The sequence below is a fragment of the Pseudorca crassidens genome, chromosome 14 (genome assembly GCF_039906515.1).
Source record: "Pseudorca crassidens isolate mPseCra1 chromosome 14, mPseCra1.hap1, whole genome shotgun sequence".
Taxonomy (NCBI): domain Eukaryota; kingdom Metazoa; phylum Chordata; class Mammalia; order Artiodactyla; family Delphinidae; genus Pseudorca; species Pseudorca crassidens.
Genome location: NC_090309.1, coordinates 87,372,713 through 87,394,047, shown reverse-complemented (window position 1 = coordinate 87,394,047; position 21,335 = coordinate 87,372,713). Strand labels below are relative to the sequence as shown.

The 21,335-nt window shown below is 41.4% G+C and overlaps 1 protein-coding gene across 11 annotated transcripts in view; it reads left to right on the top strand.

The window, feature by feature from the left end:
• The window catches only part of RNF144A (ring finger protein 144A), a 114,672-nt gene that overhangs the window by 14,557 nt on the left and 78,780 nt on the right, over nt 1-21,335 (top strand). For 7 of the 11 annotated variants that reach the window (XM_067703771.1, XM_067703772.1, XM_067703764.1 and 4 more), the window contains exon 2: nt 10,204-10,348. The exons of 2 other annotated variants lie outside the window; for them this stretch is intronic. The gene's annotated coding sequence lies outside the window, so the exon portion shown is untranslated. Of the gene's footprint in view, nt 1-4,577; nt 4,756-10,162; nt 10,349-21,335 lie in introns of those variants that run through there. 2 more of the 11 variants (XM_067703766.1, XM_067703763.1) reach the window with 2 other exon arrangements.

Here is a 21,335-nt window from a genome sequence, read left to right as displayed (position 1 = left end):
TCAGATACCACTACACCACTTGCTATGCAGGAAAGGTGCCTTATAGCAGGTATTCCTGATTCTTCTCTCCCTGCCCTTATGACTTCACTGGCATTCTTTTCCCTTATCCATATTCTGTAGTCACCCAATGCACGGTTGCTATTCCTGCTTTAAATAATTTTCTTTTAGATCAATTAAGAAAATTAAAAAATGAAACATTATATTCTACCTTCATTTATTTTCTCTCTAACTCTTTCCCTGTGTTTATGTTGATCTGTGTTTCTGACTTATTTTCTTTCTCTCTGAAGAACTTTACATTTTTTATGGTAGATTCCCTCAATTTTTGCTTGTCTGAAGAAGTATTTATTTTTCCCTTACTTTTTTTTTTTTTTTTTTTTTTTTTTTGCGGTACGTGGACCTCTCACTGCCGTGGGCTCTCCCATCGTGGAGCACAGGGTCTGGACGCGCAGGCTCAGCAGCCACGGCTCATGGGCCCAGTCGCTCCGCGGGATCCTCCCGGACCGGGGCACGAACCTGCGTCCTGTGCATCGGCAGGCGGACCCCCAACCACTGCGCCACCAGGGAAGCCCTTTCCTTCACTTTTGAGGGATAGTTTTCCTGGAAATAGAATTTTAGTTTGGTAGTGGCTTTCTTTCAACATTTTAAATAGTTCACTGCACTTACTTGCTTGTACGGTTTCTGTAGAGAAGTCAGATCTACTTTCTTATTCCTGCTCCTCTATAGGTACAGTGTTTTTTCTCCTTCATTTCTGGTTTCTTTCAAGATTTTCATTTGGTATTTGATTTGTGCAGCTGAGTATGGTATGCTTAGGAGTACATATTTTGGTATTTCTCCTATTTGATGTTCTCTGAGCTTTCTGAATCTGTGGTTTGGTGTCTGTAATTGATTTTGGGAAATTCTCGGCCATGCTTGCTTCAAATATTTTCCTCTCTTTTCTTTTTCTGGTGTTCTAATTATGTATATGTCATATTCTGACATATGCCTATGTCCGTATGTATATTGAAATTTTCCTACAGTTCTTGAATGTTCTTTTATTTATTTATCTATCTATTTATTTATTTATTTCTGTTTGCATTTTAGTTGGGGAACTTTCCTACTGTTGAAATTTGAAATTTTCCTACAGTTCTTGGATGTTCTCTTCCTTCCTTCCTTCCTTCCTCGCTCCCTCCCTTTCTTTCTCTCTTTCTCTCTCTCTTTCTCTCTTTCTCTCTCTCTCTCTCTCTCTTTCTTTTTGGTTTGCATTTTAGTTTGGGAACTTCCTTTTACCTGTCTTCAAGCTCACTGACTTTTCTCTTCACTGTGCTTACTCTGTTGATGAGCCTGACTAAGGCATTCTTCATTCTTTACAATGTTTTGTTTTCTAGCGTTTCCTTTGATTCTTAAAAAAAGTTCCATCTTTATGTTTACATAACTGTGGGTGAAAAATGTCACCTGCCACACCAGTAGACTAAAGATGTTGTGGCCACCAAGCCATCAGCCACTGCAGCCGCCACCGACTGTGTACCCTGAGGGGATTTAGGGTGGAGAAAGGTAGGACACTGGCCCTGGATAGCTGAGGTGCACGTCAAAGGAATGGTTTCGGGATGAGTCCAGACTCTCATATCTTCCCATACATAGAAAAGCGCTAAATTCATTAACTTGAGATGTCTGTTTTTTCTTTAATTAACTGTAATCTTTTAATGTTCGGAAGACTGGGTTTTTGTCGCAAAACTCCTATGCATCCTGGTTCCTCCCTTACCTCTTCAGAGCAGTCCCTCAGAGTGATTTGAGAGGCTGTCTCCCAGGCTTAAGTCCTCAGAAAATCCTCCAAATAAAACATAATTCTCAACTTTTAGGTTGTGCATTTTTTTTCAGTCCACATAACCCATTGGCTTTGTGTTTTGTCTACGCTGCCCCAAAGAACCCTTATTGTATTAACCATAGCTATTTTAATCCCCTGTGTGATAATTCCAGTATCTGTGTCATGTCTGGGTCTGGGCTTGATGCTTGCTCTGTCTCTTCAGATTGCAATTTCTCTTGCATATGGTATGCTTTGTGGGTTTTTTGTTGATAGCTGAGCATGATGTATTTGTTGGTAGGAACTAAGGTAGAAAGCCTTCAGGATGAGGTTTTATGTGAATGTTGGTAGGAGCTGAGCTGTGTTTAATGTGTGCTGTAGCTGTAGGTGCCAGAGGCTTCAAATTCCTCTCATGAACTTTTTTGTCTTCCCTGACGTCTTTGTGGTTTCCTAAGAACTTTCCTAAGAGCTCATCATTAGAGAGTGTCTGTTTCCTGCAGCCCTCTCACCTGTAATTCACTGTTACCATACTGGTGCCCTGTTAATGGGGCTGTAAGTTGCGAGGCAGGGGAGCATTCTATCCTCTCAACATTAAGCCTCAGTCTTTCAGCAGGACAGTGTACCTGGGCTGTGTTCTTCACAAGAGTTTCTTAGCTATTTTGCTCCTCCTTGGGTGAGACAGGGTGAGACAGGACTGGAGTGGAGTCATTGCTGTTCTTCAGGTTAGGTGAGGGCTGCAGAATGGGCCTGTGTTATGTAGACCATCTGGGCATATTTCAGTTGGTTACTCTTCCCCTCTCCAAGCTAGAACCAGGAGTGAATTTTCTTGGTTCTTCACTGTGAGAACCTGGTGGGATTCCTAGAGGTCAAACCCACCAAAGCATGGGGGCCTCCTCAAGACTGTGGCCCCTAGTAGTTTCTTTCTCGCTCAGTCTAGTTCATACTCAACTTCTAGCAATTCATGAAAATTACCATGTAGGTGATCCTATCTGTTATGGCCTAGAGGATTCTCCTTCTGGTGAGCAGATCTTGGCTGTGACTTTGTGACCTCTCCAGATTTCAGGGGATTGGTTTGCCCTGCGCCTTCGGTTTTCTGATGGGTCCAAAAAGTTTCTGATTGTGGGTTTGTCCAGCCCTTTCGTGTGAGAATGGGAGTGACAGCTCTTTATGTGTCAGAGCTGAAACCTCAGGTCTCCACCCTCACAGTTTTCTGCCCACATGTGCTATTCTGCCTTACTCTCCTTTGTTCAATAACAAACCTTGTGAAGGCATTGGCTGTGAGACTGGAGAGGATATCAATGGAAACCAGGGCACTCAGAACTGCGGTGTGACGCTGGGGAACTTTGTGGGTCTGGGCCTTGACTTTTTAACCTATAAGTGAATGAAACCTCTGTTCCCTTCCAGCTTTGAATCTAACCTTCTCTTCCTTCTAAATTACTCATGATACTTTGCAGGAGATTCTGCGTAGGGTAGGTGTTCAAACTTTTCTTCAGTAGGCTGATAACTTTTTGCCCTTTGAAGTGGAACATAATTAGCTGAATAATCTTTTCATGGCTAATTTCATTGTTCTGTCATTTATGGGACATGATATAATGGATTTACATATATTAGGCATTTAAATATTTTTGAAAAACATAATGAATGACTTGAATGGAATTTTTCCAGGAAATATTGTATTTAAATTTTAGTTTTAAAAATGAAGTGCAAAAGAACGCAGACACAAAGGGTCACATATTGTATTATTCCTTTTGTATGAAGTTCCCAGAATAGGTAAAACCATAGAGACAGAAAGCCAATTTCTGGTTGCCAGGGACTGGTTGGACTGAGAGTGGAGATGAACTGCTTAGTAGGTAATGGGCTCTATTTTGGGGTGATGCGACTATCTTGGAACTTGATTGAGGTTCTGCTTGTACAACATTGTGAGTGCACTGAATGCACTGAACTGTTAACTTTAAAATGGTTAATTCTATGTGAATTTGACCTCAATAAAAATCATATATAGCACATTAAAAATTCAAAAGTCTAACAGTATAAAAACTTTTACAGTACAAAGCAATTCTTCCTTCTGCCCCAGGCTTTTAATCTTCTGAACCAGATGCACCTGCTATCAGTTTCTTATATATTTCCACACCAGTCCCTCTCACCTCCCTTTTTAAGTGGGAAATGCTGCATATTGCTTTTTTTCTACTTATTTTGGATTTTTCTTTATCAGCACATAAAGATCCACCTTTCTCCTTTTCAGAGCTACATAGTCAAAGGAGTTATTTTCTAAGTTCTTAAAGTTGGTGTGTGTTTTATCTCACCATTCTAAATAAACCATTCTTTCCTGTGGTAATGCCTCTACTATAACAAGCTGCTTAATCTGTGCCTAATTCAGTATCCAGTTGGGTAAATCAATCTGCTCTTTGTGAGCAGGTTTAAACCTAAGAATTAGCTTCATTTTTATGAGTCATTTCTTAGAATCAGGAAGGATGATGGTATTAGCCAAATGCCTTTTATCACAACAAGATAATTGAAAATCATTTAATTAATTGATAGTTAAGGAGCCAATGAATCTGTTCCATAGCTATAATTTGACAGATACCTCCATTGCTGAAGACCGTGTATTATTTTCCCCCAGAGAAGACAAATGTGAAATAACTAACTGCAGGACGACTCCAAAGGGATGGCTGTGGGGCCCTCTGTCTCCCAGTGTGTGATGCTATTAGTATACAATACCCGTAGACAGAGATGGCTTTATACACGCCGGACAAGACCTCTATTCATCTCAGAGTCAAACAAATTGCACATACGAAAGCCTCCACTTGCTGAGGCCACAGAAGCTGAACTGAGTAGAACTACACGGATTTTTGAATTAAGAACTTTCAAGCCCAGCAGCAACTAAAAGACAGTTCTTGATTTGGAAATTGAAAGATTGGGAAGAGGTAGAGGGACTGCCTTTGGATCTCTCTTGAGTACTCGTGTGTACGGAATCGTAGGTAAGTGGGAGGACCTCACTCTGTGAGCTGGAGTCTGTGCTGATAACCAGTGGAGTCTCAATGTCCGTCCAGTGTAGAGACAGACAGGAAGAAGGAAGAGCCTCCACTAACTCTAATCCCTGTGCCCATGGCAGAGCCAGTCCCGCTCTAAGGGTTTGCTTCAGGGAGCCCTGGAATGCAAAGCAATGGGGCTTTCTGTGGGATTTTAATTCAGTTTGCAGTACGAGATCCTGGGTGAAGCCAAAGAAAAACAACTCCTTTCTCTCAATGTTAGCATCTCCTGGGCAATAGACTACATGAAAAACTTTAGTTCTAAAAGCTTAGAGTTATAAGTGTAGAAAGTGAAACAAAAACGTTTAATTAGGAATAAAATGAGGAATAAAATTCTCTGTAGTATAAAGTGATCACTAACTGTTTTTTTCTACATTCTTCTAGAAGAATTTTGTGTGTGTGTGAGTGTATAACTAAAACTTATGTTTGTGAATGGGATTATTTTACACATTGTTATGTATTATGCCTTTGTATTTGCTGTTATGTCTTAGACATCTCTTCATACCAATGCCTGCAGGTCCAGCTCCTTCTTCACTTATATGAAAGACACCATCTTATTTATTCAGCTTGTCCCTTTTGATGGACATTTAAGTCACTTTCCAGTTTTTATCTCGCAAAGAGTGCTGTGAAGCATTCTGTCATCTGCCCGTTCCCAAAGTGATACCTGGTTATTCCGACACCTGACATCCAGCACCCACTCTGATCACTATCGTTCCTCAGTGCAGCTAATCCTTTTGCTCCTGGTCTTCAGAAATATGTCATCCCCACAGGATCGTCAGCCCTACTTTCTTTTCAGCGTTCACTGCCACCCTTATGTCTTCAATCCTCTTCTTTCTGAAATGTGGCCCTTTCTCCCACTTTAGTAATCACCTGGCAAAACCCATTTTTGGCTAAGTCCATTTTCCTGCTACTGTGTGCCTGCACCTGAGCTGCTGTGTGGAGGTGAGGGAGTGCTCCGCCTGGCCCCCTGCCACCCTAGATCTGACCACAGTGCTCCCTCAGCAGGGCCAAGCAATCCTGCAGTATGTGTATATATATATATATGGGTGTGCGTATATGTATTACGAAATTCTGAAGGTTTTGAGTGGTTATCACTAACCCCAGTTTTTTCTTTTGTTTTTGTTTTTTTTGGCCGTGCCATGAGGCACAGCATGAAGGATCTTTGTTCCCCAAATAGGGATCGAACCTGTGTCCCTTGCAGTGGAAGCTCGGAGTCTTAATCACTGGACCACCAGGGAATTCCCCCAGTTTTTTTCTAATAAGCCTGGTTATTTTAGTGATTCCAGCTGTTCTTTGTTTGGTGAATTAATTTAGCAAGGAATAATCTTATATATAACTCACTAATAGGACCCATTTATATATTGATGTACATACAGTTGGTGAAATAATTTCTTTAATGCGTATTTTTGTACCAGGTTGGCTTTCTCAGGTTATTCCAAACAGTTGAGACCTTTGTTATTTGATGTAACATCCCTGTTCCTATAAAAGGGTGAATTTATTAAATTTATATTGGAATGAAATTGAGATTCCAGAGGAGCACAGACTTAGGAAACAAGAAGCCTGGTCCTAGGCTGTGGTGTGTCATATTTCTTCCAGTGACAAAAAGTAATGTTTTTTATGTTTAATCACCCAGGAGAGTAATGTGTGGGCATAAAAGTTCCTATCAATTCTGATCTCCTTGAGAGCAGGATCATGGCAGATCCGTTTTTGTATCATTCCCACCCAGATGGTGGGAGTGCAAAAAAAAGGTTAATAACTGATAAATGTTTACTATAGGTGTTTCTGCTAAAACCCAGTACATATATTCCCAGTTCTCTGCAACACCAGCACTAAAAATAGCAGGGCTTGTGGGGACCTAGGATGGGGACTGACCGATCACAATCTGTGCAGCTCTGTAAGCAGAGCTCTGTGAAGGGCACTGTTTCATACCTGGAGGATTGAGCCAAGGCTGGAGGTGGCCACCACTTCCACAAAACGTGTGATTGAAGAACCACCGTGGGAAACACTGCAGCACTTTAATACTTTAACCCCTGCTTGTTTGTGGAGCCCAGGCGATGCCAGCGTAAGGCAGCCCCCAGAGTGGGGCTCTGGAAGGTGGGCACGGGTTTTCCGACCTGCTGGCAGCCTGAAAACACACAGGCTCACAGCACAGCCTCCGGGCAGAGAGCTCTGCGTGCAGCCTCTTTTCATGAACATTTTTCTAATGTAGCTAAAAGTCTTCTGTTGTCACTGCAGCAGCTCACCGAGAGCTTTTCTTTCTTGCTGAAGATTATAGTTCTATTTACTGGCTCTTCGTACCTGGGAAAAATGGCAGAAACATGTAGTAAAGCAGACTTTTGTATTATCTTTTGTTTGAAGGATTCTTACTGATTGCCAAGTACAGGCAGAGAAAAGATGTGCAAACACAGGGTCATATTTTCTGAAGTTGGTACCTTGATGCTTCAGGGCAGAGGAGGAGCTTCCTGCAGGTGGACAGGGTTGCTCTGTGCAGGGACCAGGTGACGGGCGGGGGTAGCTCAGAGGTTTCAGCCTCCACATTGAAGGCTGTAGGCTTTGGGAGCTGGTCAGGAGCATTGCAGGAAAACTCACTTGCTCAGGCCACACGTGGGCAAAGCTTGTCATTTTAGTAAAAGCACAGGGAGGAAGCGCTAGCTCCAGAGGAGATGTGGATTTGTCCATTGGGATGTATCTCACGTCTACTCCGATGGAAACATCTGCTGCTCTCGGATGCCCTACTTTGAAGTGACTAGAAAGACAGAATTGATTTTGTTCTTTGCTTCCTGACCATAGATGCCTAAAAATAAGCCAAGTTCAGATGCTGGTGTTGCATTTCTGATGAGCAGATGCTGTACTTGTGGAGAGAGAAACTTGGGAAATTCTGGAGTTATTATGCCTTTACATTTTTTCCAGTTGATATATTTCTTTTTCAATAATAGTTTCATTGAGATGTAACTCATATAGTATAAAATTCATCATTTTGAAGTATAAAATTCAGGGGTTTTCAGCATATTCACAGAGTCGTACAAGCATCATCATCATCTAACTCCAGAACATTTTCAGTTCCCTCCCAAATCCCTGATCCAATGGCTGTCGCTCCTTACTCTGCCTTGGCTCAAACCCCTGGAAACCGTGAATCTACTTTCTGTCCCTCTGGATTTACCTGTTGTGGATATTCCATATACATGTTTTCTTGCAGTTTGTAGCCTTTTTGGTCTGACTTTTTTTTTTTTTTTTTTTTTTACTTAGCATGATATATTCATAGTTCATCCTTATTGTAGCATTTCAAATCCATTCTGTGGACATACCACATCTTGTTTTCACATTCACCAGTTGATGGACATTGGGGCTGTTTCCACTTTGTGGCTGTTTTGAATACTGCTGCTATGAACATCCATGTACAGGTTGTTGGTGCACATTTGTTTTCCATCCTCTCGGGTGCATACCTAGATGTGGAATTGCTGGGCCATATGTGACTCTGTGTTTAACCCTATAAGGAGCTGCCAAACTATTTCCCAAAGCAGCTGCCCCACTTCAGTTTCCAGTAGCAATGTGTAAGTGTTGAGAATTCTCCACACCCACACCCATGCTTGTTATCTTCTGTCTGATTCTAGTCATCCTAGTGGGTGTGACGTGGTATCTCATTATGGTTTTGATTCGCATTTCCATAATTGAATAACCATGTTGAACATTTTTAAATGTGCTTATTGGGCATTTGGATATCTTTTTTGGAGAAATGTCTATTCCGATCTTTTGCCCATTTTTTAATTTGGTTATTTGTCTTTTTATTGTTGATTTGAATGTGTTCTTTATATAATCTGGATACAAAGTCCTTATCAGGTACATGACTTGTATATGTTTTCTCCCTTTCTGTGGGTTGATGTAACTTTATTGATGGTGTTCTATAACACACAAAACTTTACAATTTTGATGGAGTCTCAGTTTATCTAACTTTTCTTTTGCTATTTGTGCTTTTGGTGACATATCTAAGAAACTAGTACGTAATCTCAGGTCACAAGGATTTACTCCTATGCTTTCTTCTAAGAGTTTTATAATTTCTGCTCTTCCATTTAGGTGTACAATCCATTCTGAGTTAATTTTTGTGAAAGGTGTAAGGTCTGTGTAGAGATTTATTTTCTGAATGTCAGTATCATTTGCTGAAAAGCCTATCATTTACCCTCTGGGTTGTCATGGCACTCTCGGCGAAAATCAATTAACCGTAAATGTATGGGTTTATTTCTGGACTGTCAGTTCTAAGCCATTGCGCTCTATGTCTTTCCTTATGCCAGTATCATACTCTCTTGATTACAATAGCATTTTTTTTGTTGTTTTTTTTTTTGACATCCCAAAGTGTGAATTCTCCAACTTTGCTTTTCTTTTTCAAGGTTCTTTTGGCTATGTGAGATGTCTTGGATTTCTGTATGAATTTTAAGAACTGCTTGTCAATTTCTGCAAAAAAGAAAGCGGAGAATTTAATAGAGATTGCATTGAATCTGAAGACCTATTTGGGGAGTAGTGCTGTCTTAACAATATTGTCTTCCAACCCATGAGCACAGGATGTCCTTTCTGTTTACTTAGTTTTTCATTTCTTGTAATGATATATTGGTAGTTTTCAATGTACAAATCTTGCATATCTTGTTAAATTTATTCATAAGTATTTTATTCTTTTTGATTCTGTTCTGGTGCTCTTCTAACAGCATATGTTATTTATCCATTGTACCAATTTCTGCCTTTTGATTGGAGCGTTTAGACCATTTAGTGTAACTACTGATAAGATAGAATTTATGTCTGCCGTTTTGCTTTTTTTCCTTATGGATCTTATGTCTTTTGTGTTCCTTTATTCCTCCATTTTGCCTTCTTTTGTGTTAGTTTCTAGCATACCATTTTAATTCTGTTGTTCACGTCTTATACATTTTTTCAGTTGTTTTGTTAGTGGTTGCCCTGGGGATTACAGTTAACATAATCTTGCCTTATGTTTAAACTTTTCTGTGGCCCTAAACCTCTGCCTGTAGGAGTCCCACTGGGGCAAACCTGAATGGCTGTGATTGGAAAAGGAGGGGACAGAAATGGAGACCCAGGGACACATTGTTATCTGAGAATTGTCTGTGTTGGTAGATTTATCTGTTAACTTCTTTGTGGAATTTGATTACCTATACCATAAACCTTAGTTTCTTCTCCAGTGGTACCTTCCAAATGTTGATCAGATTAGATTTCTAGTAGTTATATCAATAGCTTTCTCCCTTGGGTTGGGGATTTGAAAGGCTGATGTTGGGTTCTAAATCAGCACAATCATCTTTGCTGCCCCCTGCCACCCCCCAACCTGCTCTCTAAGCTCCTGTGCCCTTCTCCTGCTCCCCAGGTGTTCACCCTGCTGAGTCTGATACACTCCCCATCCCCCAGGTCTGCAGGGACCCCAGTGCCAGAGATCTTCCCCCACTACTCCAGATGGACAGCCTGTCATGAGAGGGAGGGCCAGCTGAGCACATCAGGACACCAGGATTTGGCCAGAAGACCGTTCCTCTCCTCCCATCAGGACTTTTCAAAGGTAACTTTGACATTGGAAAATGAAAGCTTGAAAACCTTCATTTATGTCTTCTTGGTGGGCTCTCAGGCCATTGTTGGGAAAGACCCCAACCTGGATGGGTTTTTCTGTACCTCTTAAACCACACCAAATAAGCAATTGCCTAGTTTGCTTCCCCGAATGAGTTTTGAGGATGGTCTTCAACATATTATGTTAAGCGGTTATAGTAATTAATATGTTACAAAGGCTACCACACGGGTCCTCATTTTCTGCTTTTAACAAGCTCATGAGGCTCTTATTGCTAGTCCGGTTTTGTAGACCAGGAAACAGGTTTAGAAGATCAAAGTGACGTCCCTAGGGTCTCAGTGATTCATTAAGTTGTCCAGAACATATGGATTGAGCAGCCGTATTGCGCCAGGTGCTGTTCTAACCCAGGACCCACGGTGAGCACAACGGACACAAACTTCTCTCATGGAGATTCCAGGTTGGCGGGGGGGCGTGTGAGTGGAGGGTGGGGACAGGCACCAAGAGACTGACCACCACGTGAAGAAGTAAATTTCATGTCTCATTCCCAGGCATAAGTGTTGTGGAGAAAATAAAAAGCTACCAAGTTTAGAGGGGTGGAGTTTTAAATGGAGTGCTCCGGGAGGTCTCATAAAAAAGTCAACATTTGAACGTGGATTTAAGGAAGTGTGGGAATTAGCCATTTAACCGACTGGGACAAGAGACTTGGAGCTAGAAGAAAAGGTGGGTGTGAAGGCCCAGAGTCCAGTCTGTGCATCGCAGCACGTTGGGGGAACACCGAGAGGCAGGGGAGCCAGCAGAAGCAGTGAGTCGGGTGGTGGGGTCAGACAGTGGTCAGGAGGTAACAGAAACCTGTTAGCATCGCGGGCTATTGGGGGGAATTCTAGGCTTTACGATGGGAAATCAGTGCAGTGTTTTAGGCAGAGGAGGGACGGGATCCATTTTGATAGGCTCATTCTGGTATCAGTGTTGAATGATGGGGGGTAGACCAGGAGACCACTTAGAGGTCATTAGAGAAATCCATTGTAGTAAGTCAGACAAGAGATAATTTGGTGGCCTGCGCCACTGGTAGCCGTGGAAGTAGGGAAACGTGGTCACATTCTAGATATATTTTGAAGAAAGAGCCTTTACGATGTCCTGGCAGAATGGGTGTGGGGCTTGAGAAGAAGGGCAAGTCCATCATGATGGCAGAGATTTTAGGTTGTGCAACTAGAGGGAGTTGTCGCCACCTGAGATGGGGAAGTCTGCAGGGTGGGGAGGGTTTTGGCCCTTTTGGTGCCAAAAGAGGTTAGAAGTTCAGTTTTGAACAGGTTGAGTTTGAGATTATAAGACCCCCCCAAATGGAGATGCTGAGTGGACAGGTATATCCACATCCGATAGTTGAAGATGGTGATCTGAGCTGGAGGTACAATGGGGGTCTCTGGCCTGCAGTTGGGATTTAAAGGGATAAGGTCAGTGAGATCCTAGTGAGAGAGGAGTTCTCAGGATTGGGCCCTGGAACATTCCGGCTTTAGGAGGAGCAAAGGAAGTGGGACACCAAGAGGCAGCCCCCGGAGAGGGAGGGGAAATCCAAGTGTGAGGCATCTTGGAAGCCACATGAAATCACTTCAGAAGGAGGGAATGATGAGTTGTGCCCAGTGTGTGGATGGGCCAGATGAGGCGGAGACTGGAATTGACTCTTGGATCAGTGCCACGCAGGTCATTGGTGCCTTCGGTAAAAACAGCAAATGTCATGTGGGTCTGGTGACTATGGCAACCGAGGGAAAGATGAAGGGAGAACTCTGAGACCTAGATTGTTGACGGCAGTTTGGAGAAGGTTTGCTGCAAAGGGGAGCCGAAAATGGGGTGGTACCTGGTGGGGTGAGTCAGGCCAAGAGAATTCGTTTTGAGTTGGAAGCATTAACATTATTTATACGCCGATGGGAATGATTCAGTAGAGAGTAAAAAGTTGATAATATAGGACAGAGGGTTGCTGGAAGCATGTCTTGAGTGGGTGAGGGAGGTGCGTTCGTGTACAGGTGGAGTTGTTTGCTTCAGGCAGAGCACAGATAGTTACTGGTGGGGGACGGACTAAATGACAGATACATGGGGGCCGAGGTAGTGCTCAGAAGAGGAGTTTTCTTCTGATCGCTTTTATTTTCTTTGTGAAATAGGAAGTAAAGTCACCAGCTGAGAGTGCCATGGTGCAGGAGGGCTTGTAAGTTTGGGAAAAAAGGGAAGGAGGTGCGGAGTGATCACCTGTTAGTCGTAAGAGTCCACCTGTACTCATCAGTGAGATTGTGTGTTTTTCTAAACAGTTCAGCTGTGGAGTTGAGGGTACACACACACAATAGCTCAAGAATTGAATTATGGAGAACTGTGAGTCTGTTTCTCTTTTGTAAAAAAGTTCATTTGTATCAATTTTTAATTATATTTCACATATACGTGATATCATATGATATTTGTCTTTCTCTGTCTGACTCACTTCACTTAGTATGGTAATGTCTAGGCCCATACACATTACTGTCTATAAAATGGATAACTAACAAGGACCTACTGTATAGTACGGGGAACTCTACTCAGTATTCTGTAATAACCTGTATGGGGAAAGAATCTGAAAAAGAATGATGGATACATACGTAAGTATAACGGATTCATTTTGCTGTCCACCTGAAACTAACATACATTTGTAAATCAACTGTACTCCAATAAAATTAAAAAAAAAAAAAGAATCGAATTGTCATTTGGCTGAGCAGAGAGGGACAGATTGACAGGGGTGGCCCCAGCAATAGCATCTGCAGGAGAGAGATGGCCCAGGTCACCTGGAGATTGCCACGGTGACTTGAGGACAGAGGACATCAGTCGTGAGAAGGAGGTTGGGCTGGGCGATAGGGGAATTGGAGGTACAGGAGAAGGGCCAGAGCTGTCTGGCCGGGGACACTGGAGGGAATGGCTGGGGAGACCAGAGGTGGTGGGCTGACCGTGTGCCTGAACCTGGGGATTTGGGGTGCTTTTGGGAACCTAAATTCCAACGTTCCTTCCCCCTAGCCTCAGGTTCTCATCACCCCGCTTTGCCTTTTCACTGCCTGCCCTTTATTTTTTAAATTTTTTGGGCCACACCTCTAGGCTTGTGGGATCTTAGTTCTTAGACCAGGGATTGAACTTGTAGTGAGAGTGCGGAGTCCTAGCCACTAGGCCACCTGGGAGCTCCCTCACTGCCTGCACTGTGAAAGGGCCTGCTCGAGAACTCTTGTTGAATCCTGAACCAGATACCGATATTACCAATGTTCCTCTGGTAATACTGGGAATATATTGCTAATTTCTTACCAACACATTTCTTTGCTGAGGCAGAGGGAGGCCTGCAGCCAGCTCATCAGTGCAGTAAAGACACAGGAAATGTGACAGCTGACATTTGAAGCCGCCCTTCCCCTTCTTCATAGGCCTTGGACACTAAGAGGATTTTTCTTTTTCTTTTTTTTTTTAACCTCGACTTTAACGTTTTAAGGTTACTGCATCCCTCTCTGCAGTACATTTGCTGGTCCAGAGACAGAGTTCCCTCAGGTATGAGGAAAACATGAAAGCACCCTGGAACAAATGCACTGCAAGGCCAAGTGGAATTGTGCATTCTTTCCTGAATCTGCCCACTCCCACCTCCCAGGACGTTCTGCTTGGGAATCTGTCTCCAGCAAATTCCAAGAGCTGAAATGGCTTCATAGTTACAAAAGATTCATGTTGAAGAAGCCAAAATACCAGAAAATGGCATTCCAGCACAAGCAAAGATATTTTTAAATGGTTAGGTTTTATAAAGAGACACGGCCTCCGTTGGATATAAACCACCCCCAATTCACACTTCTGTCATTGACATAGCTATATCTAAAAGATAGTTTCATTTTTTTCTTTTTCTTTCTTCCCCCAGTGGAGAATGTCATTGGTAAGAAAATAAATCTTCTGTTAAGAAACTTTAACTGAGCCTTGGCCTTGACTCAGCCTTGGGAATGGCCGGCATGTGGAGAGCTGCAGCTGGGACAGCTGGGCTCAACCCTGCTCTTGGCTGGTGAAGCTTTAAGGCAAAGGTCGTTTAAAACTCTAACTAGAATCGAAAATATCAGTACCCTGCTTAACTTCTGATGGTTTTGGAGTGGCTGAGGTAGTTACACGAGCAATATTTTTAGAAATAGAAACACTTAGAGATGCTGTTCTGAGTTGCTATGGTGGAAGGCCCAGTTCAAATAAATCTTAATGACCACATTTTCCACGTTTGTCTCAATTGCAGTTTCTTTGTTTTTTTAATTAAAAAATTTTTTTGTTGTTCTTTTTGTTGTTTTGTTTTGAGAGCTATATGTGCTATCCTCTAAGCCCTGCTGTCAAGTCAGTATTTCCTGGGTAAGTCTCCGTGAGCGTTCTCGGTGTTTCCCCATCCCAAAGTGCAGAGGCAACGAGAACCACTGATCAAGGAGAAGCAAGTGCCTGTTCCCTGGGGCAGTGTGGACTTCTCTAGACAGCCAAGCAGCAGACACTTAATGAGCATCTATTATGTGCAAGGTCATGTGCTTGGGCCAAGAGAGATGGAGGAGTAGACACGGGGCGGGTCTCTGCTGTTATGTTTTCCTTTGACTAATGTTAACAAGCAGATGTGGAACGCCAATTCCCAAAACTTGAGCGCGGGACAGAGCAGAAGTGAGGCTGTGAGAAGTGGGTGCTGAGTACTAGATCCCTTCACGGCTGAGACATGTCTGAGTGGAGAGGAGAGAGGGACAGAGATGAGAAGGCAGTACGGAAGGCCACTCGGGCTGGACCGTGCAGGTTTGGAGTTAGACTCTTTCCTGTGGCTGGTCGGGGACCGTTATGATTTGCTAAGGGTAGTGATAGGATTTTTTTAAAAAGTGATTTGCACAGATTCATTGGGCACTCTTGTGCTCCTAATACAAAGAAAAGATGGAAAACAGGGAAAACAGTCAAAAGGAAAAGTTTGATCATGTGGCTTAACAAAATTAATGGAATATTTTCCCCCCGATTTAAAAAATACAGTACGTTTTTGATTATTCCCCAAAGCCTAAGAACAGAGCTTCACAAACACATGCAAGCACTTTTACCAGAGAAATATCATCCTTTTATCATACTTATGATGTTAGCTACATTTAGCATTGCTTGATTAATATCAATGAGGAAACCTTTAGTATCTAGTCATTATCATGTATTGAAAACTGCATAGCATAATTGAATTATCTCAATCTCATTTTAATCCTGAATTTACTTATTTTAATGGCTGACTTTATGGGTGTATTCCATAATTCATCTATCATCTATATATAAACACACTTATCTGAATTTAAAAACAAGGTAAAATCTTTCTGATAGAAAGGAATTCTCATTGGCTCATTGGTTTGACAGTGAAAACTGTCTTCATCTCTTAAGTTACTGGAAGAGCTAAATATGCAAATAATATGGACAAACATATAGTTGAAACATGGTTATAATAAAATCATGTATTAAGGTATTTTCTATGGAGAGGTGCATTGAAATGAATGTATTTTTTCTCAAATTTTTTTCTGAGTGTATTTGTTTAAACAGGGGGCCTCTATAGTCAGCATGTTGTACATTAGATCCTCAGATCTTATTCATCTTATAACTGAAAGTTTACACTCGTTTACCAACCCCTGCCTATTTCCCACACCCTCCTGCACCTGGCAACCACCTTTCTCCTCTTTGCTGTTTCTCTGAGTTTTACTTTCTTTCCTTTTTTTTAGATTCCACATGTAAGTGATATCGTGTGGTCTTTTTCTCTGTCTGGCTTATTTCCAGACAGAGAAATAGCCTCCAGGTTCATCCATGTTGTTGCAAATGGCAGGGTTTCCTCTTTCTTTGAGGCTGAATAATAATAATAATAATAATAATAATAATAATAATAATAATAATAATAAATACACACACACACACACACACACGCATATCACGTTTTCTTTATCTATTCATCTGCCAACAGACCCTTAGGTTTTTCCATACCTTGGCTGCTGTGAATAGAGCTGCAGTGAACATGGGGGTGCAGATATCTCTTTGAGTTCATGATTTTGTTTCCTTCGACATATATCCAGTAGTGGGATTGCTAGATCACATGGCAGTTATATTTATAATAATTTGAGGAACCTCCATACTGTTTTCCATAGTGGCTGTACCAGTTTACATCTCCATCATGTGCCCAAGGGTACCCTCTTCTCCACATCCTTGCCAGCATTTGTTAACTCTTGTCTTTTTGATAATAGACATCCTAACAGGTGTGAGGTGACATCTTCTTGTGGTTTGATTTGTGTTTCCCTGATGAATGGTGATGTTGAGCATCTTTTCACGTACCTGTTGACCATTTGTACATCTCCTTTGGAGAAATATCTATTCAAGTTCCTTGCCCATTTTAAAATTGGATTATTTATGCTTTTACTATTTTTTTTTAATAAATTTATTTATTTATTTATGGCTGTGTTGGGTCTTCATTGCTGTGCGTGGACTTTCTCTAGTTGAGGTGAGCGGAGGCTACTCTTCATTGCAGTGCGCGGACTTCTCATTGCGGTGGCTTCTGTTGTTGCGGAGCACGGGCTCTAGGCGCACGGGCTTCAGTAGTTGTGGCACATGGGCTCAGTAGTTGTGGCTCGCAGGCTCTAGAGCGCAGGCTCAGTAGTTGTGGTGCACGGGCTTAGTTGCTCCATGGCATGTGGGATCTTCCCGGACCAGGGCTCGAACCTGTGTCCCCTGCATTGGCAGGTGGATTCTTAACCACTGTGCCACCAGGGAAGCCCTGTACTTTTACTATTGAGTTGTATGTGTTCTTTCTATATTTTGGATATTAACCCCTTATCAAACATAGGATTTACAAATATTTTTTTTCCCATTCTGTAGGTTGCCTTTTCATTTTGTTGATGGTTTCCTTTGCTGTGTGGAAGCTTTTTTGTTTGATGTTTACTTTTTTTGTTTACATTGCTTTTGTTGCCTTTGCTTTTGGTGTCAAATAAAAAAAAATCATTGTCAAGGCTGGTGTTAAGGAGCTTACTGCCTAGGTTTTCTTCTAGATTTATGGTGTAAGATAGGGGTCCAGTTTCAGTCTTTTGCATGTGACTATCCAGTTTTTCAAACACCATTTATTGAAGAGATTATTCTTTCCCCATTGTATATTCTTGGTGTCTTTGTTGAAAATTAATTGCTCCTATACATATGGGTTTATTCCTGGGATTTTTATTATGTTTTGTTGATCTATGTGTCTGTTTTACCCAATACCATACTGTTTTGATTACTATAGCTGCATCATATAGTTTGAAATTGAGAAGTGTTCAGCTTTGTTCTTCTTTCTCAGGATTGCTTCAGCTATTCATGCATATTAAAAAAAATGATATACTGAAAATTACATTTTTTCAACTGTTGCTACTTTATTTTAAAAAGGCGATATTTCCAATATGCCAGAAGTTACATATTCTGCAACTATTTAAAATTCTATAATTTTTAATGGCAACTGAGGAATGTGCTAAAGGCCTGTGTACTTGTAAAAGGTTATTTTTGGCTATAGCCCAGCCCCTCTCCAACAAAACCAGAAAATCTCTGCTTTGTGCCACACAGAGCAAATTCAAGGCTTTGTGGTGTGGTAGGAAGTGATGGACACAGGGGGTCAGAAGACAGGTCTAGGCCCAGCTTCACCACTAACTGCCCAGTGCAGCTTGGGAAAGTCATTGACGTCTCAGAGCCTGGATATTTTCATAGCAAAACGGGAATGACAGCAATGCTTCCCTACCTACCTGGAAGTCCTTGTGAGGATCAGATGTGCGTGAAGGATGGGGACATTTCTCATGATGTGTAAACAACTTTCAGCTATTATTTACTGGTTAGGAACCAAATGCAAATGAAATGACCACCTGCCGCCTCCTCTGGGACCTGAGGGAAGGGGCAGTGAGGGTAGTGTGTGTGCAGGTGGGGCTGGACCTTGGAACCACAGAAGATGCAAACAAGATGACAGGAAGCACGTTGCTCACAGCTGTGAGGAGGGCTAGGCATTCCCGCAGTCATGCGTTCTCTGAGGAGGGATATTCTGATTACTAGGGAGGGCTGCAGGAATTTGGAGGAACTGGCTAAGGGATGTCTTCCAGCACAGCAGGAAGAAGCCACAACCCTAGAGAGTTTGATTTACTCTCTGGCTTCTGAAGCCACTGTCCAAATGTCTAGGGAGAGATGAGGTAACTACTGATGGCTGCTAATAGCTGTCGTTGGTATACCGCTTTGGAGTTCATACATGAACCTCCATGTGCACTGTGTACTGTTATTAGCTTACACAGCTCTCCTGTGATTATAGCTATTGTTCTTCCTACTGTCCAGTTGAGAAAACTAAGACTGAAAGCAACTTGTTCAAGATGATGCAGCTGGAAGTTGGTGGTGGAGCCCAACAAAGCCAGGACACCCAACTTCCAGATCTCACTTGACCTTTCTGCCTGATAAAGAAGGTTTTGTATGCACTCTCAGCACCAGGAAAGCAGGGAGGATTAGGAAGTCTGGGAGAACATCTTGGTTCAGAAATTTCAGAAACAAAGTTATTTAAGTTTTTTTTTTTTTTTTGCTAGATATGGTTAACTTTACAAGAAACTTCCAAACTGTTTTCTACATTGGCTGTAACATTTGGCAGTCTCATGAGCAATGTATTAGAATGTCAGTTCCTCTGCATCCATGCCAACAGGAAGTTATTTAGGTTTGCAAGACATCTTCAGTGCCAGTAGTAACTACGCAGCTATGGGAGAGGCCATATATATTGAAATGTGATGAATTATTTGCGGAGTTTTGGAACATCACTGTGAAGTCCATTAGTGGGCGGGGTTGGTGTGGTGAGGGAAGAGGCCAGTTGGGCTCTGGGGCATCCATCCCTAGAAGTATTAGGAAGTGTAGGCTGTATAAGATGACCACAGGGTACTTTGTAATTGTGTTCTGGATTCTCTCTGCTCAGTTCAAGTTCAACACTGTGGTGCAAGCTGAAGTGAACACCAGAGAGTGTAATCTTATCACTAATATCCCCCAGAAAGAAAATCAAATGAACTATAGGGTTTTGAAACATCAGAATGAAGAGCAGACTGTGACTTCTCCACTGTGTGAGTGAGTGAATGGAATGTGAGGATTAACAAGAAGCAGGATGTTTTGTGTATAAATTGCTCCAAGATGGGGAAAAAAATCGTATTTCATAATCTTTGAAGAGGGGGCTAGCCAGGGGAAAACACTTCATCGTCCTTTTCCCCCCGTTTTTAGGGAATCAAAAAGCTTCCAATAGAATAGAGAAGAAATTACAAGTACATAATCTGAGGAAGGTTCTTATTCTTTTATAGGACAGGACCCAAAGGATGTCCTCTTTATTGAAAGGATCATGAAATCTGTAGACCTTAAGAGCTGGTATTGGAGTTGAATCTGGACGTCTTGTGCCCAGAGCTGCCTCCCTGGCCGGGGCGATGGAGGCGTGGGATTGGGGGGCGGTGTGGGCATGGTCCAGGACATCCGTTCAGAGAGCTGGCCACCAACTCAGCCCGGACATCCTTGTTTTCTTTAATTTCATTGATGATGAATCAACAATGAGCTTTCTGAATCCAATGAGCTATTGTTGCTCATAACCACCAAATTCGAGTTCCTAAAGCTTACCAATTAAGCTGGGTACTTAATTTTTTAAATACGTATATGCATGTAGTAAAATTATTAAAATATAGACAGGTTATTAAATACAAATGTAAATGCTTCATCTCTTTGTCCTCCCCAGAGGAAACCACTATTGATTTTTATTTTTTTAATTTTTTTTAATTTCCCCATCTAGAAAATTTAGTACCCATGAAAAGATACTCATTTTAAATCTGAACCAGATTAGACAACACCATTCTAAGCAGATCTTTTAAAGAAATGTGCAGATCTTTTAAAGTCGGATCCAGTACATACAACACTTTATGTATGTGAGTTATGAAGCATAATTAATGAATATCCATGAACCTGTCTCTTAAACAAAAATATTAACACTGTGATATTGATGTCGACATTTTCCTCTATCTGACTGCTTTTCCCCGCACTATCATTTAATCTTCCCTTGCTATTTTTGGTAGTCTGTACTCCTAAAAGTATACATAATGTTACTCATTAAAAATTGTGTCATGCTGTTGTTCAGTGTTTTGTTTCTAAGATTTAACCACCTTGTTCCATGTAGCTATATTTATTCATCTCGCTTACATAATATCTGATAAGGTTAACATCCATGCTTCCTCCTGTCAGTGGGTGTTTGAGTTATTTTCAGTCTTTTACTGTCACAAAATACTCTGCTATTTATATTCTTGCACATATATCTCTGCTATACGTACACTATTTTTTTCCTTGGTTATATACCTAGGAGGAGAGTTTGGGCCTGAAGAAAGGCTAATTCATGACCAACTTTACAAGAAAATGTCCTGGTGATTTCCATAGTGATTATACCACCAATGCACATTGCCATCAGCAGTGAATAAAAGTGTCCTTTAAGATTCATGTCTGCCTTATCCCAACACTTGGTGTTATTGGACTTCTTAATTTTTGACAAATTAATAGTGAAGTGAACTTAATGTACCAATAATATTGAGCTTCTTTTCACATATTTAATTATCATCTGTTTCATCTATTGTAAAAGGACTGTTCATCTCCTTGTTCTAGTTTCCCAATGGGTTGTATATTTTTTTTCATTGATTTGAAAGCATCCTTTATATATTCTGAAGATTCATACTGTTAAAAATATTACCTTCTATTTTGTGCCATATATTTTCACAAGGTGCTTTTTGATGAACAGAAGTTCTTGATTTTAATGTATTTAATGTATACAACCTTGGCCATTTATAGTTAGAGCCTTTCATTTAAGATATTCTTCTGTATCCCAAGGTTATAAGTTACTCCCTTATTTTCTTTTATCAGTTTTACAATTATTTGGAATTAATTTTTGTGTGTGATAGAAGAATCCAGGATTATTTTTATCCATAAAGAATAATAATTC